General features: G+C 35.7%; 1 pseudogene across 1 annotated transcript; it reads right to left on the bottom strand.

Annotated features, from left to right (window-relative positions):
- Positions 1–3,377: 3,377 nt before the first annotated feature.
- LOC147396932 (putative calcium-transporting ATPase 11, plasma membrane-type) lies at positions 3,378–15,096 on the bottom strand (annotated as a pseudogene). The gene is made up of 5 exons (XR_015181097.1): positions 13,225–15,096; positions 6,379–6,534; positions 4,834–5,005; positions 4,412–4,710; positions 3,378–3,902 (listed from the first exon to the last, which is right to left on the bottom strand). The product of XR_015181097.1 is annotated as a putative calcium-transporting ATPase 11, plasma membrane-type (transcript).
- Between the last annotated feature and the right edge of the window lie 125 nt (positions 15,097–15,221).

Genomic DNA, 15,221 nt, shown 5'->3' with positions numbered 1-15,221 from the left:
AAGGAAAAAAAAAAAAAAAATTGGTAAAATTTGAAGATTTGTAAATGGAGAGATTTGTAATTAGACAATACCTTAGTGGATTTGCTAATCACTAGCCTAGAGGCACAGTCTTTGAATTCACAACAAATGTCATCAACAAATTCTTCTTGTGTTCTTTTCTTTTTGATTCATTCTTGATGATGCTTTGTCCCATTTTCGCTCAGTCGAATTAAATCTTATTGAAATTAGGGAATTGAACCCACCCCGATATGGTACATTAAGTAATTTTCCCTATTACTATTTCAATCATACATTTAACATTAAACATGGAGAGAAAAATAGAAAGAAAATAATAATTGTTGAATATAATGATTAAAGATCATGCAATTGAGATTATAACTGTTGAATCTAATGTTTCATTTTATATTTTGTGTGGCTGGCAAACTATTTTCCAAGAAAAGAGGGTGGGGGGAAGAATTTTCCTTCTGCTTTGGAAAATCTCCTGTGTAGACAATTCATTTTCCACTGCAAAATTAGTTGGTTTGCTTCGTTAAACACAATAAAATCACCCTTTTCCACGACAAAGTATTTTCTATAGAGTTTGCCTGGCAATCAAACACGCCATAAGATCTATGACTAAATAAGTTGTAAATGAGGGCATCTCAGTTATTAAGAGTAATTGATGCAATGCGATCCACATTGGTGTAAAATACACAATCAAATTGAAGCAATAAGGTTCCAAGAGAGTTAGGTCTACAATTGTAAGGAAAAGAGTGAGTATATTTTCACCCACTTTTTGAGGTAAGTTCACCAACTTAGTAATTGCACCCCAAGAATTTAAAACAAACTAGTAAATATACCCACATAGTAAGTGCACCAACCAAATACATTTAGTTAGTTATCCACGATTGAACTTCATCTTAGTCATCGTCCCACTGCATCTTCGTCGCCAAGATTTTCTCTATGTTCTCATCAAATGTAAGTTCATTTTCCTTTAATTTCCTGTGTTTATCATTACTAGGTTTGAAATGGGGAAAAACGGTAGAAAAATCAAGGCAAATGTTAGATGTATTTCTTTGATAATGTTGCACCCCAAAATCCATAGCAATAGCTGTCCATGAAGTGGGTATTGACTTGTGGAGAAAAAACCTTGTGGATCACTATGAACCAAAGGAAAAAAATAATCTACTAAAAGAACATGAATAATAGAGGTTGATTTGATTTCACTTGGAAGTAGAGAAAAAATAAAAAATAGGGAGGAGAAGCATAATCTAATAATATTAAGAAAAAAAAAAATTATAACCATCACACCTTATGTTGAAATTTTTGATTTTGATTGATTGATCATGTCATGTGTTGATTTGATCGATTGATCTTGTCGCATAGAAGAAATTCTTGATCATTTGATGATGACTTTGATCTTGATCACTTAATGTGAAGACTTGATTTTGATTACTGAATGAAAACTTGGTCTTGATCACTTGATGATGATTTGGTTTTGATCTTGTCAATTTAATAAAGATCTTAAAGAATTTACTACAAAATTATGAAAATAAATTAAAAAGATTAAGATATTTAGAGAATTTGGAATAGGATATAATGGAATTGATTTTGGAGTATTTATAAAAAAGAAAACATTCATATTTACTCTCACCCCCTCCCAACGGTTTAGAAACGGTAATAATTCCATTGGGGGGGGGGGTTTAAAAAAAATTTCCATTGGGGGGGGTTTAAAAAAAATTTCAAAAAATTTTACCCTTTTTTTTTTCCCTTCAAAAATTGGGTTTAAGTCGGGTTGGGTTTCAGGTTTAACGTTGAGGGGGGAATGGTAAAAATTTGAATTTTTCTGAATTTTTTTTTTTAAAATCGAGTTTTTGGTCTAAGTTCGATCTAGGATAACTATTCTCGAACCGGGTTCAGTTCGAGTTCGATCCAATCTGAGGGATCAAACTGAACTCAAACCGATTTTTCATGGATCCGAATCGGTCTAAACCCAGACTGGTTCAATCCGATTTTCGGGTCATGGGTAAAATGTACATCCATGCTTTCCCCTCCCTTTGAAATGTTAAAGATGGGAAGTTACATGGCAACCCGTTAAGCCTTCCCACATGTCAATCTAAACCTAGAAAAAGAATAAATATATAAATAACAGCTGGTCGAGAAAACTTTTCTACACAACCACCACACCAACCGAGCCTCCAATGGGAGGAAAAACACAGATTCCTTCCCTCCATTAGTTCTATATACCCACCCAAAAAGGAACAATTTACAGCTCAGATAGTAAAGAAATTCTTTCTTAATGCACCTCACAACCTTTCCCAATCTTCAAGCACTGACCTCGACGCCTATATATATTTTTTTGTTTGATTGCATCCTACTTTGGTTCAGTTGTCGAAATTGACGTTTTTTACAAGGCTTGATCTCGACAATTTAAACCGGAAATTTGGACTTTTGAGTGAGAGTCGTGATAATCTGACTATCCCACGTGACAAATTCAATCGATTATCTGATATGACAAATTCAGGAATCATAGATCTGCATTTCTTGGGATACACAGTTGCCTCCAGATACACATTTTAAGGAGAAGTGCAACAGTGTACCCTGAGGGCACAGATCTACCGTTCCCGAACTTGACAAGTCAGATAGGTGATTGAGTTGGCCATGTGGGTAATCAAATTATCATGACTCATTAAATAACGAATAATGATTTTCTGACTAGAAAGTCTTCACTCGGTCAGTACACATCTGCACTCTAAAATATTTGTTGATCTCGACATGTCATGATTCAATCTTTGAGAGGCTTTTAATAAAAAAAGAGTCGGGATAGACTGACTCACTAAAAAGCCACTAGCTTAACATGGCATGTGCTAGAACTCGCAACAGATTGTATCGATACCAAATCAGTGCCACTCCAATCCAAACGGATTAATGAATGTGTCAACTGAATCCGATCCATTTCATTTCATCCTTAATCCGAAACTGATCCAAACACATGCCTTATTTTCAAATTATCAATGTTCAATTTTTTTAAAAAATCTACCTTCCCACTACAAATATAGATGAAAATTAAAAAGACTAAAACGTTTTATCTTATATATATTTATATGAAATTAAGAATAATAATAAAAAATTATTGAAATATGTTCGGACCAGATTGAGGTAAATCCAAATCCAATCCAAAATTATTTTGGATATAAGATTTTAATCTGAATCCAATTTTTCATATTTTTCTCGTATCAGACTGGTTCAGACATCAAATATATTTCAGATCATTGCCAACCCTAGCATGTGCATAGGTATACACAAGGAAAAAAGATCTATGGTTCTATGCACACACCATGTCAAAGCAAATGAAAAGCAACTGACTTTTTTCAAGTCAATTTATCATCTCTTTTAAAAAAGCAGTGATCTCAAAAGAATCCTGCAAACTTTATCTCAATCCAAACTAAATCTTCAAAAAATGAGTATTTCAATTTTTTTGTTCAATATTTGTTTTCACAAATCTCTTAAATAGGTTGAAAGTTACATCTAAATCTTTGCCATCACGATTATCGCTCATCGTTCATCGTTCATCATTCTAATATCATTTTCAGCTTGTATTAAATGGCCTTATCTTTCATGTTAGCGCTAGGGAGTTCCTCGTAACCATCGTGATGCTTCTCAGTGACTGAATGCTTGGTTGGTTCAACTGGGATGCACTTTAAGATAACTGCGATGATCATGCTTATGGATCCAATGAGGACGCTGAGTAACCATAATTGCCAACTCAGAGGCACAGTGCTTGCAAAAGCGCCTAGAAATTCAACCATTATTACTTGGAATGCCACTGTGGAGACTATGACAATTACGAAGAGCCAACTGTCGAACATGCCACGAAAAACATTTATCTTCTCCATCTCACGACTATTTATCTCATTGAATACCTGGCAAAACATAGACGAAAAAGAGATTCATTGAGTGGATGGCTCCATAGAAAGAGATTGAATTTGGTTCTACGAATTCTGTACCCAAGTGAATGTTTATTGTTTCAGTTGCTAGGATTGCATTGAATTTGTAATTCATGTCAAATTTGATTACTGATGATTCAAATTGACTTTCAGACCAACAACCCAAACAGCAAGGGAATATTTTAACTTACCAAGCACTCAACTATCTAATAAAGGGAGTTAGCAAAAACATGTCCCATAGCTCAGTTAGTATGTTAAATGTCATGCTGTGTGCTCACAATTCAGGTTCCACAACTAAATTTTCTACACTATTACAAATAAATGTAGAGTTCATAATAAATACCGTTCCCTATAATATGAATCTCTCAAGTGTTGGAAGTAATTTGGTAACTAAAATGAATAACGAGGAGCATAGGACAGTGGAAAGTTCTAAATATGAGGTTAACAATACCAATAGAAAGAATTATGAGAACAGTTAACCATACCTGGCAAAAAACAAAGGTATTGAAGATGAAAGAATTGAGTACAGAACTAGCATCTGGACCATTAAGTTTCAGAAGCTGCTTCCCATAGAATTTGAATACTCCAAGGACCACTAACTGATAAATACTCTGACCAATGACATTCCTCCACATGGTCCTGGTGATCAAATTCACATCCCTCCCAACTGGAGGCCTTTTCATCAGTTCATCATTCGGAGGTTCAGTTGCCAGTGCCAATGTACCCAGGGTGTCCATAATCATGTTGACCCACAGCAAATGAACAGTCGTAAGAGGGGTAGATCCTGAAAGGTACTCGACAAACTTAGAGTCATTATCTAAACTCTAAAAAGAAAATAACAAGGTCTTACTTGATAGAACCCAGATAATGATCATAAAAAAATATGGTTGGTTTATGATCAATGCACCTGAGAGGCATGCTGAAAGAAAATTGATCATAAGAGCAACAACAGTAACTGTCAGCTGGAACTGCACAAACTTTTGAATGTTTACATAAACTGCACGGCCCCATTTGGCTACATTCACAATAGTCGCAAAATTGTCATCTGTTATGATAACATCTGCGTTCTCTTTTGCAACCTGTAGATAAAATCAGCAAAATGTAAGATTTAATATAATGGGAATACTACAGATGATTGTGTGTAGTGGCACAACACTATGTGTCAAAAGAGAATTGCATTCCAGTTTGCATTTAAAATTGATTTCTATCAGGGATTAGCATCGATTCAATATATGTTTTCTCTACCTATATGTGAAGGTACAGCTCATGCAACAGCAGGTCCCTAGGTGTATGTTATTTTGAAGAAGATGCAGTATTGATGAGACTAGAGAAGGAGTTAATGCAAAACTTAAATTCCATAAGTTGATCTGGAGTCTAAGTCTTTAATTAGAATAAGTTGGATGAAGACAGATTATGTGGTGTGTAATTTAGAAATGACACACATAGAGAAGTTGAGAAATGCAATTGCATCATCATAGCTTTTTTATAATCTGCCACAGTTGTCATTATCATTTTTCATGATAATCAGTATCTGAATCAAAAATCATTTGTAATCTGATATATTGCAAAATGCATGGAATGACATGCATCATGATATATTGCTACTCGAAGCATAGATGGAAACGTAAGAGTTTAGAACAGAATATCCAATATTATTGCTTAAGAAAGTATAATCGGCAATCACATTGCGTCGAGACTCTGGCAATTGCTGCCAATGGAGAGTTCCTCATCTCAGTTCGAGATGGAACCACTCAATGATTTGAAATCTCGCAGGATTCAGCAAGTGAATTTATATGGTAACAGAAAAGAAGGAAAGAGGAATGAAATATGGTAACATGTCAATACACTTTTTCAATCAGATCTCAACTTATTCAAATAATTTGGTTTCAGCTATTATTTATATGTTGTTTATACGATTTCAATGAATAAGATTACCCAAAAACATCCTTTCTATGTTAAGCCCTACATTGTATTGTCATATCAGGGCATCGGCTTTGTGGGAGTCAGTGGGTTTGACACGTCCTTGTCTTTGCTACATAGTATAGAGCATAACCTAATGAAAGAAGGAAATATAAGAAGATTAAAGGTTGAGATTTCATACATAGCAAAGTTGAGAAGACTATGTATGGGCTGTGCATCGAAATCACTCATGAAGACTTCCAAGAAAAGTGGAGGAAGTTGGTCCCAACAGCAAAAGTTCCAGATGGTAATTCCATGAAATGAAATAGACTGTCAAAAAATCAACTAACATTCACATCTCAAGACATAAATTAAACACATATGATAGAAGTTGATAAAAGAGAGAGGGAGAGAGAGAGAGAGAGAGAGAGAGAGTGAGGGAAATGATCCATGACAATAAAAGGAAGAGGCCCAAATCCATAAAATAAGACAAGAAATAATAGAAATACTAAGCAATGCAGGAAGAAAATCAAGTCTATCCATGAAAAACAACCTTTGTTCCTGCTATACCCATAGCTAGTCCAATGTCAGATTCATGCAGAGCAAAGGCATCGTTGGCCCCATCACCAGTCACTGCAACAACTTCCCCAAACTTCCTCAACTGGGTCACCATGGTATACTTGTCTGAAGGCAAGGATCGAGCCAAGACCTATGAATATTATCAGAGTGATGTAAGGTAAAACACACAAACCTAGAGTTCATGTTAAAAATTAGGTTCTACGGTGAAATCCCAAGAACTAGGAGTAATGAAGAATCTCTATGTTGAGCAAAATAGAATAGAAATATCAATTGAAGTTTGAGATTAATGGAAATCAATCTTATACACTAAAATTAAGAACGAATATCAGGCGCTTATGCTAAAAAAAAAACAAAGAAATAGAAGAAAAATCTCTTCTTTTTTTCTTTCATTAATCAATCTTCAAAAAAACTAACTGTTGAATTTGTTTATTGGAACTCCTTATGTAGATAATTCTTTCATAACAACTTAGAAACCTTTTAAATTACTAAAAAGTAACTTCCTAATCTATCTATAACATATTACTAACCTTCTAATCCTATTAGAACTCAATTTGGACACCTAAAAATACTTCTAATTATAACCTAAAGAATAAAAACGAATTTAGAGAAGAATAGAAACATAAAACAAATTAGAAACTTACTAGGAAAAGAAACTTTCTAAAATTAAAATAGAAACTAAGACTACTTAAGCAACTTAAAAAATAAAAACTCAATAAAAGAAAGATTCCTAAGAGAAGTTGGACAAGGTCTTGTGGACCGATCAAAGATTGGATCGAGTTGACTGAGTTGGTCAAATTGAGTTGACTTGGTTTGACTGATTTAATTCAATCAATGTTGTTGATTTCTTTCTTTGACGCATCTTAACTCGATCCTAGGCATTGAGATAAGTGTGGGCAAGCCTATCTACATCATCCTCCCTGGGTTGGAGAGAATTCACTCTCAAATTTGCCACAACATCATTAGAAGGATTATCACCTAAGTATGGAGATAGGTACTTGACATTAAAAACATCGGAAATGCGTAGAGTGGCGGGTAGTTTGAGCTAGTAGGCATTAGAATTAATCTGCTTTAGCACTTCTAAAGGCCCAATTTTCTTAAAAACAAACTTTCCTCCTGAAGGCATCTTGTCTTTAGTTAGGACACCTCAAACAAGATCACCAACATCAAAGTCAATGAAACACCTTGAAGTATTTGCATCGGATTTGTATTTCCGCGTACTTTCCAAAAGCTTTTTCTGAGTGCGAGCATGAATTTTTGATGATGTATCTTCCATGTGTATAAAACTCCACTTTGCAAACAAGTTCTTGTTATCAGGAGGAGGGATGGGTGCATCAACTTTCTTTGAGTAGAGGACCATCTTGCCATTCCACATGAAGGAATAGGTTTTTTCTTGCCGTCATGATGCACATCTCTGTCATATTGCCACGGCCTACCCAAAAGTAAGTGACATGCATCCATAGGCATGACATCACACCAAACTAAACATTGTCTTTGTAGGTACCATGCTGAAATGCGTCAAACACTACTTATCAACTTGAGCCTCGTTATCCTTTTAGAGTCAATGAAGCTGAAGGATGTGGTTTTGTAAGAAGCTTCAATTTATCAACCACCAATTGATTTAAGACATTCTCACAGCTTCTAGAGTCAATCAAGACGTGACATACTATGCCTCCAATGCTAGCAGTAGTTTTGAAGATTCTGTGTATTAACCACTTCTCATCATTAAGCCCTCGGGGGTGCGAAACAAGTCATTTTAACAACTAAAAGTGGTTGTCCATCTTCTCCATAATAATCTTCTTGGTCTATGGCATCAACTTCATGTACTTCCTCATGGTCTTCAACCGGAAGATCATCAATATCATCATTAGAACTCAATAAGGTAGCAGTAATTTTGTTTTTGTTTGGACAATTTACAACCTTGTGTCCAAACTATTGACATATGTTGCACTTCCCACTAAAAGGAGCACTCTTCTCTTTGTTGTGTGTCCCTAAAGTAGTAACCTTTGGTGTAGAGGCTGAAGTGTTGTAACCTTTGGATTTGAATAAGAGGAAGTCAATGGAGTGTCACTCTTGGAAAACTAAAACCCAATCAGCTGCACCCTTTGGAAGGCTTCTGTAATGCTTGCTGGCATGCATTGTAATAAATGGATTTGAATATTCCATCTTAAACCACCAATGAAGCGAGATGTCTGTTGTTCCTTAGTTTCCATAAGAGTATTTCGAACAAGCAATTTAGTGAACTCTGAATAATAAGCAATCATTGACAAAGACCTTTTCCTTAAAGCCCGAAGTTTGTTATATATTTGTAGTGAGTAATTAAAAGCACATAAGACTTCACCATCAATTTCTTCAATTTTTCCCATGTGTGTATAAGAGTCTTGTCATTGTATTTTCTAGAGTCTTTTAGTTGCTTGAACCAAGTAGTAGCATTATCACATAAATGAGTCACTGCATAACCAAACGCTTATCCTTCAGTACGCCCTTCAATTCGAAAATCTCCTCTACCCTTGTTATTTAATAAAGAAATAACTCGGGTTCCATAGTCCCATGGAAGGTAGGCACCTCAAGTTTGAAAGCATTTTCTCACTTGTTTTCATGATAAGAAGGGTCATTGTAGTGGCGCTGAAATTTTTGCCTTTGTGTGGCGTTGCCGTACTCCAAAAAAGCATTTCACTCCTTTTCATGGTGAGTGTTACCCATTGGTAGATTTGGGTTGTCACGCCCCGAAATCCCAACACGAATCCCTATGATTCATCGATTAGAATCTCAAGGTGTGAGGTAATCAATCACACAATCTGACAGAACATTCATAAATAATAATACTTATGAAAAGAAAACATACGCAGCGGAATAAACATTTAACTAACATCTATACGAGAGTCTAGAGTAAGCAGAAGAGATCGACAAACACTGATATAAGTCAAGATCTTTAATCTCATAATTCATCAGGTTACAAAAATTTCTAAACTAACATGTTTCTTATCTACAACCAAAAACCGCTAGGATCTTCTACTAGTCCTCAAAGACATGGCGGCGGCAAGACATCAATCTGATCCTCCTCAAGGACCTCCTCAAAAAACGGTTCTTCAAAAGTTGAATAATCTGAAAGGGGAAGGATAGGGTGAGTAACAGGGGAATGTTACTCAGCAGGATGAACGCCGTTCTAACAACAAGTCATACATGCACGAGTAATCAGTTGAACAGTTAAATAATGTAAGTTTTTCATAATGTAACATACGATAAATGTCTAAGCATATTCAATAAACAGTTAAATAATTTCAACCTATCATTTCTATCATTTAAAGTAACCTATGCATTTTTCAAATAAAAACATCTATCAAACATCACAAAATAAGAAAAGATACATAATAAGAACACGGCGGTGTAATCGATAAGAGAGCAGAGGAACACGCCGATATAACCGCCTCGGCTATGACAATACGATATTCCAAACTTAACCTCCGATGTGGAATCCCATCGTTATAATCTGATTTTGTGGCCGGTCTAGCATACCACAGTTGGATGACCATTTATCCGGCTCAGACTGGCCGTTGACCAAGAACCCAATACTGAGTTCAACTAACAGTGAGGTCAACCGTTTGACGACTACAGACTAATAGTGATCACTAACTAGCCTAGGAGACCCCTCGCGTCGAAGCCTATCAAGAGGCAATGCATGTGAACCCCGCCTAGCTCTACACTATACAGAGACCGCCTTTACACACAACGTTCCCCAGGAAATAAGTAGGAGAAATTCTCAGATTTCATAAGCTATAATATGCTCTAAGGTATCCCATACTACCGAAGAGCATATGGCATCTAGTGTTATCCTAGATTGACTCACCGCTTCCGGATACACAGCAACGTGTCACTCTTTATGGGTTTTCTACAAACATTTACTGGTAAACAAAATAATTTATTTTGTATATAATATATCATTTCTTTTTAATCGAAAATACAAACAAAGTCTGGTAGTGTCTTCCAGTGACAGTTATCTGTCATTTCCATCCATCAACCATCTCATCCCTCTATCTATCTATCACGTTTTACGTGGCATGGCCACTACGTAGAATTGAAGGCACTGTCTCATCAATCAGTAGAGAACATACGTTCTCTCTATCCATCCATCGATTAAATCGATCAATCTATCATCTAATTTCCTACATATCTATTAAAGTAATTTTACTTTTAAAGTAATTCGAAATCCATAAAGCATCAACCAATTCCATTCGATGGTTTTGGTTGAGTCGAGAGACTCGAAAATAAAGATAAAACCATAAGACATAAAAGCTGAAAATCTATGAAAATTTAACTAAGTGTTAAAAAAATGATTTTTCAAAGTCGAAATTGAAAACGAACTATTTATTTATATATTAAAGAACTTAAAGTAATACTTAATTGTTTTTAATGAAATAAATGTAGGAAATGGATGCACATACTATATGGAAGCAACACAAAACAAATTAGAACCAAACTCAACATTCGGATACTTTTCCGAATTGCTGATTTTTCGTCGAAACTTGCCCAAAATCAATCCAAATATCATATTAACTATAAAATGATTATATTACATCAAATGAACTAAAACCAATCATAAATAAGCATGCAATCATGATTCAAATCATTCAAATACGTATAAACTTAATGAAACAATCGATTTATCAACAATCATATGGATTTTCTATGAAATTATCGCATAACTAGAAGGTAGAAGGGAAGGCAACCTACATCAAGCTATTTTCAACGGTTGAATGGACTTTAAAATCTCCTCCGGCCAATCTCCAAAATTTTCTTTCGGCGAAAATAGGATTTCTTTGCGTCCACGTGTAACTCTCGGCGAGAGGAACAACTTTCCTTCTTGCGCCTAATCTCGGATCGTTCTCGTTTAGTGTAGATCTGAGTTTCAAATATTGAAGGAAAAGGGTTGAGATTTGTTTGGAGAGGAGAATAAGAAAAATCTAATTTTTCTAATAGAATTTAGATATTTATATCACTTAAGTTGGGACATACTTGTCATTTTGGGAATTGTTTTTCCCGAATGCCGAATTGGACAAACTTATACTCTATTTTGGGTGATTTTTCGACACGAATCTAATGGTATGATCGGTTTCCTCAAATTACGTCTCTAAGGCGTCGTTTACCTATTGGAAAAATATCTAATGCGAAACTCGAGGATTTGATAACTTTTTCAATCAACTTCAGATTTAGGCGTGCTTACAGGTTAAAGTATATTTCTCGATCCTTCTAATTCTATTGGTGAAGTTAATTTTCCTCAAATATTAAAAATTAAGAATCTATACTTTCACGGATATAAAATTCTTTCCTTGAGATACATTTTAAGATTTCAAGTCATTACATGGGTAGTGGGGCAATAATTGTTGGTTGGTTTTGGTGAATAGGCTGGGTCATATGGGAGTTGGTGATGGTTGATTTTAGTATTTCAGAGAGGTATAATGTTGGGAAAATCTATAAACAACTGGTTTGAAGGTGGTGGAATAGAGGAATTTTGTTGGGGAGGGAGGGTTGGAGGTGGGGAATTTTGATTTTGACCTAGAGGGATTGGAGAGGATTTTTGGTAACAAAAGCAACTTGGGGATGGGAAGAGATAACTTTATCAACAAATTGAGGGAAAGAATATAGATGTGTAGAGAGTTGTATAACATCTTCTTTAACTTGGCAAACCCTCATATTCTAATTCAGCCTTGACCACAGATTGAATTCCACTCCAAAGTGATTTGAGTCTCTCATCAAGAGCTTGTTTCTACCTTTAAAGTTCCTCCATCTATCTATCGTATTTGGCTAGAATTTGCTTTAAATCCACCTCCAATCTCACATCAATTGTTTGATGAACATTATCAAACAAAGCAAGAACTTCCTCAAGTGCACTACGTACTTCTCCACACTTAATATGTTCTTGTACTCTCCCTTCAAAAGATTATGACACCTTATACCCATCAACATGATGAAGAAAAAAAGAGTGGCTCTGATACCAACTGATGTAGGGTAGAACACACAAACCTAGAGTTTATGTTAAAAATCAGGTTCAAGGGTGAAATCCCAAGAACTAAGAGTAATAAAGAATCTCTATGTTGAGTAAAACGGATTAGAAACTTCAATCTAGGTTTGAGATTGATGGAAATTAATTGCAAACACTAAAATTAAGAATCAATATTGAGTTCTTATGCTAAAAAAAGGGAAAAAAAAAGTCTCTTCTTTTTTTCTTTTATTAATCAATCTTAAAAAAAACTACTGTTGAATTTGTTTATTGAAACTCCTTATATAGATAACTCATTCATAACAATTTAGAAACCTTCTAAAATACTAAAAAATAATTTTTTAATCTATCTATAATATATTACTAACATTTTAATCCTATTAGAACTCAATTTGGATACCTAAAAACACTTCTAATTATAACCTAAAGAATAAAAATGAATTTAGAGAAAAATAGACACATAAACCAAATTAAAAGCTAACTAGAAAAAGAAACTTTCTAAAATTGAAATAGAAACGAACTAGGACTACTTAAGCAACTTAAAAAATAGAAACTCAATAAAAAAAAATTCCTAAGAGAAGTTGGACTAGGTTTTGTGGATCGGTCAAAAATTGGATCGAATTGACTCAGTAGGTCAAACTGAGTTGACTCTATTCGACTGATTTAACTCAGTCAATGTTGCTGTTTTGACACATCTTAACTCGGTCTTGGGCATTGAGATAAGTGTCAGCAGGCCTATCTACATCAGAGAGCATATCAAAAGACTAATTCTTCTGTTAAATATAGTCATAAGCTAGGAGTTATCTAACACAATGAAGTAGGTACCTGAATTTTAGGAATTAATTCATTCATCTCCTGGGGACTTTTACTACGAAAATCCTGTCCTTCTATGGCCAATCCATCATCCGTCAATATGCCACATTCTCTAGCAATAGCTTTAGCTGTATTAATATTGTCCCCAGTGACCATTTTCATATTAATCCCAACAGCTAAACAAGTCTGAACAGCTTTCTTGATTCCAGGGCGCACTGGATTCTTGATCCCAACCACAGCTATCAGTGTGTAACCATCCACGGGAATGGTAAAATAGGAAGTCATTTCCATATCCTTAAAAGCTAAACAGAGAACTCTAAGAGATTCACAGGCAAAAGCATTTATTACGTCCATCACATTCTTCACCTGTTCTTCTGATAGATTCACAACTGATCCAGTGCTACCAATCATCTTGTTGCACATCTGTATGATAAGTTCTGGCGCACCAGTGCAGAAAGCTCGGAGAATGCCTCTCGGAAGAGCCACAAGCATGGACATCTTCTTCCTATCTGAATTAAAATGCTCGACCATCAATACCTTAGCGGCACTGCGTTGGGCATCAAAATCACCCCCGAAAAGCAAGCCAAATTTCAACAATGCTGATTCAGTGGGAGTGCCCAAAATATTATTCTTTCCATATTTGCCTTTCACCACCATAGAACCAGTATTTTGAAAGATAGACTCCAATAGCATGCTCAATACCCTCTTGGATAATGTAGACTTCAAAATATCCCCACTATCAGTACCTCTAATGACTTTAGTTTCTTCGCAGATCCATATCTTGTCAACCACCATATGGTTGGTTGTCAATGTCCCAGTTTTATCTGTGCAAATGCAACTAGCAGAACCCATGGCCTCACAAGCTGAGAGACGCCTAACGAGTGCCTAATCATTCATTAATTTCTTCATTGCATAGGCAAGGCTCAGCGTTACACCCAAAGGTAGTCCTTCCAGAACAGCAATCGTGATTATAGTTACCACCATAGAAAAATAATTCAGGAGCCTCAATGCATCACTCAAAGACCATTTCGAGAACTCATTATGAAGTACTTTTTCTACTAAAAACCTTGCCAACAGAGCCACAAATGTCAGCACGGCAAATGCCAAGCCAATCTTCGCAATAATGGTGGCTACACCATTCAACTTCACCTGCATTGGTGTCTCATCTTCTCCCCACTCACTCACAATTGGCATCAACTGTCCCCATTCGGTCCTCATTCCAACTGATGAAACCAACATCCGAACAGACCCAGCTTGCACTTTCGTCCCTGATAGAAGAAAAGGTTTAAAATAGGATAGTTCAATAGGATCCTGCTCACCTGACAAGCTTGACTCGTTGATCAACAAGTTGTGACCATGTATCAATATCCCATCAGCTGGGACGTGGTCTCCAGTGAATAGATCAACAATGTCTCCAACCACCAAATCATTGATAGAAACATTCTCTCTATATCCATCTCTAGTGACCTAAACAAAAGTCTTGTTCTTCTCTTTATCCAAATCCTTGAATTTCAAGTACTGCTTGTAATCGATGATTGCATTAATGTAAACTACCAAGAAAATAAAGAGTATGATTCCAAACCCATCATACATACCTACTGTCCATCCTTCTGTGGCAATCCCAAGACCCATAGAAACAATGGCACATATCATGAGAATGATTAGAGTTAAATCACGCAACACCTCCCATACAAATGTCCAGAAACTTCTGGAAAATTTATCAATGTACTGGTTGGAACCGTAGATCTTCTGCCTCAGAGGTAGTTCGCTTGTACTGACACCATTTTCCAGTAAGACGGAGAGGGCTCTCGCAATTCCTTCAACTCCATGGCATGCACGCAAGCCTTTCCTATCATGGATACCAACCATATTTGTAAGTTTGTCCGGGCCAATGTAGAAACCAGCTTGTCTAATGTCCTCTGGGGCCTCATATTCCTTCGGAAGAAGAGCTGATTCTGGGAATTTGGATGTTAGGGAATCCCAAGATAAATGTATCTCTAGGAAAAGTG

Source organism: Akebia trifoliata, chromosome 8 (genome assembly GCF_017979445.1).
Source record: "Akebia trifoliata isolate Shusen 1 chromosome 8, ASM1797944v1, whole genome shotgun sequence".
NCBI classification, from domain to species: domain Eukaryota; kingdom Viridiplantae; phylum Streptophyta; class Magnoliopsida; order Ranunculales; family Lardizabalaceae; genus Akebia; species Akebia trifoliata.
The sequence above is the reverse complement of the archived record's forward strand: the minus strand, read 5'-3'. Positions and strand labels throughout refer to the sequence as shown.